This window comes from Lactuca serriola, chromosome 7 (assembly GCF_051521515.1).
Source record: "Lactuca serriola cultivar US96UC23 chromosome 7, Lser_US96UC23_V15, whole genome shotgun sequence".
Lineage (NCBI taxonomy): Eukaryota > Viridiplantae > Streptophyta > Magnoliopsida > Asterales > Asteraceae > Lactuca > Lactuca serriola.
The window spans coordinates 51,529,411-51,532,940 of record NC_136414.1 but is presented as its reverse complement, the minus strand read 5'-3'; the positions used below and the strand labels follow the sequence as shown (position 1 = coordinate 51,532,940).

At 28.4% G+C, this 3,530-nt stretch overlaps 1 pseudogene; it reads right to left on the bottom strand.

Annotated features, from left to right (window-relative positions):
- Window positions 1-1,124: 1,124 nt before the first annotated feature.
- On the bottom strand, window positions 1,125-2,121 carry LOC145063655 (ethylene-responsive transcription factor ERF017 pseudogene; annotated as a pseudogene).
- Window positions 2,122-3,530: the final 1,409 nt, after the last annotated feature.

The following is a 3,530-nucleotide window of genomic DNA, read 5'->3' as shown; positions in this document are numbered from 1 at the left end:
TTTTTTTACACATGTTATTTTATGAGTTTTTCTATTTTATTAAATTTCACATAATATTTTAATGTAATAATTGCAATAAATATAGTAATAAATGAATATTAATTTCACTAATAAACTTACCTTTTAATTTCAAAATTCTCGAAATTAAAGTTCATTAGTTTCTTTTCTTTATTGAAATTACTTGTTTAAATTTAAAAGATAAAAAACTTTTTCATTATAATAAATCATTATTTTTCTTATTTTCTTACAAATTTAAAGTTTTCAAATGTTTTGACTTTTATATTTAATATATTTTTTTTAAATTAACCCATGTAATACATGGGTCTTACAACTAGTTAATATTATAAAAAGATAATATTTTCTTTCATATACATAGATAATACAATAAATTCTACGAATGTAATGCTCTGGGTCTTTTTCTAGTTAAAATCAATGACTTTATCATACAAAATTTATAAGGACTTTTCCAAAACTAAAACATAAAATCTAAAATTATCGGCTAAAATCTCAAATATGTAAATGATTCCCGTATTTTTTTGTATTTTTTATAAATAATTCCTATTTTTTTTGTGTCCTTTTTCTTTGAGAAAACGTATAGTTCTATTGTTAATAAACTCAAGGGACTTCTATGAAAATATGATATATAATTTATTTAAAATAAAAATATGAAATATTTTATGTGGAGTTGTAAAAGTATAATCCTTGTGGCGGGGAGAATTTCACGTGCTACTCAAAGAGTGATGTGTATTGCTGAATAAGCAACTGCAAATTCCGAACTAATGAATCTAGATTTAAACAAGTACATGTATATGCTACTCTTTATTAAAGGTTAAGTCGAGTACAATGCTTTGATTGCTTTCCCAAAATTATAAATATGTTTCTTTCTTTTATCATTAGTTTTGGTATCTAGAAACGAACACGATGCACTTGAAATTGCATGCAAATAAAGCCTTGTCATTATTATTAGGTTCACCTGTTTAATCTATGGTTTCATTTTGTTTTTATTTTCCCTACGCTTTAATTATTTATTTTGGTTTTTTTTTTTAAGTACCTTCATATTGTTAAAACATTTGTGTATAGTTTAGTAATAAGTAGTGGACTATATATATGGTTGATACCAAATATTAAAATATTAAAAGTACAAATTAATATTTTACTACGTACATGTGAATTGAAAAAGATCAATATTAATTTGATCCAAAAACAAAACAAAAAACATGGTGAAGCTAAAAACGAGAATGGAGCCATGTATAGTATATATACAAAAAAAAAGTCGCCGCTCCATGCATATGCGCAACTTCACCCTATCTTCATTTCCTCACTTATTCTATATATTTAATATATATATATATATATATATATATATATATATATATATATATATATATATATATATATATATATATATATATATATATATATATATATAATCCATCAACTTAAAAACTCCAAAGATAAGATGGATCTTGCGAATAAACCCCATCAAAGACCTCATCCCCGTAATCATGAGCAGCTAGTGGCGGCTGCATGGGCATGAAATAATCATCAAATCCTGGAAATATCCCGAAGTCCGGTACGCTATCTGTATTGTAATCCATGTCAAAGGAGGAGCTAGATACGACGTCCATGGAGGTGCAAGTTTGCTGGCAGTTACCGGAAAAGAAGGGATGATGATCAGACGACGAATCCTGCAACTGAGACGATGAAGAAGATGATGATAATGATGATGATGGAATGGAGTTTGCGAAGGTAGCAGCGACGGCAGGTATCTGGGAAGGGTGGAGTTCGGTGCCGCCGGGAATGTCCGGAGGTTGATGAGGGAAGTTGAAGTTGGCAGTGTTGCCACGTAGACAGAAGAGAGCAGCATCGAAAGCTCGAGCAGCTTTTTCCGGTGAATCGTAGGAGCCTAACCAGATTCTTTCACGGCTGTTGGGTAGGCGGATCTCCGACACCCATTTTCCCCATTTCCTCTTTCGAACACCTCTGTATTTAGCTTCTTGGGTCCTGTCTCTTTCGTTATTCGCAGTTGCAGATATTGCAGATGGAGAGGAAGATGAAGGTTTCACCATTGTTTTAACTTTTCTTGTTAAGCTGAGCAGTGGAGTAGTATGTGTTGTTTTGAGATTGTGTTGTTGTGTCTGTGTTTGAGTATTTATAGTTTGAATCGAAATTGGCGGCTGAATCTGAAGGTCAACTGGGCGCGTTGATCGTGATCGTCTAGAAGAAAAATGCATGCCAGATGGCAGTCAGTGGGTTTGGGTAGTATTAAAAATATATATTAAATTTTGTTACGCGGTGACATCATTACTAAAAAATAAAATAAGTACCACGTTCATATCATATGGTCCACTTCTCATTAGTCTATTTCATACTCAAAATTTCTCTTTTATCTCTCATTCTATTTCTATTTTCCATATATTTTCCACACACACAAAGATATAATGAAATACAGACACCATTCCATGAACCGACCCTTTTGATGTGGGTCATTTGCATTTTGGTCTCTCGTGTCTTTGTTTTTTTTTTTTTTTTCTCACTCTCAAGATTTTGGTATTGCTTTAGATATTATGATGTGACTTTTTAAAACAATTTCTTAATGTAATTTTACATTTACTTGTAGGTTATTTTATTTCCACACATCACTGATGACGGACGACATATGTATGGATGTGTGCATATATATGTATGAATATTAAGACAAATTTATAAGGGGACTTTGAAAAGAAGCTAGAAGAAGAAAATGCATGAAAATAGAAGTTACGTGGCCTAAGTAGCAAGCTTACTTTTGACGTTTGAAATGATGTAAAAATAGGTAGAAACGTTCGTATTTAATGAACCTTATGAATTAATTAAAAGAAACATGACAATAATCCTAAAAATAACCGTTTTAAACACGAGAATAATCCTAAAAATAACCGTTTTAAACACGACCTAATTAATTTTCAAATGATATTTTTTCAAAATTGAACTTATGATATGATATATTTGGAGTCCAAAATATTTATTTGAAAATTTTTAACAATTATAAAAATATATTTATGAAATATTTTAGTTAAATTAAGATTACAGTTTAGTTTTTGCATTTATCACTACAATTTAACACTTTTAACTATTTACAAAATATTCTTTGGTTTTTTTTAGTGGAAATGAAATTTATATTTAAATTGACACTGTAATGTTATATTTAAATTAACAATTTAAGTATTTTTGTCCAAACTGTTCAAAAGTTGTAGCTTTAAATTGATGGTAGTTTACACACAACAACATTTTAAATCTAATAAATTAAATATAATATGTTAAAAGTTAAAGAAATAACTTTATAAGTAGAAGTAAAGATATTATTTTAAAATTAAAATTTAGTTTATTTATGATTACACTTTAGGTTTGATATTTATTTAACATTATTAACCAACTTATAATCATTATTAGAAAAACACTACAATTTATCATTTTTAACTATTTACAAAATATTTTTTGGGTTGTTTAAGGTAAACTAAAATTTATATTTATGTTGATCCTGTAATGTTATA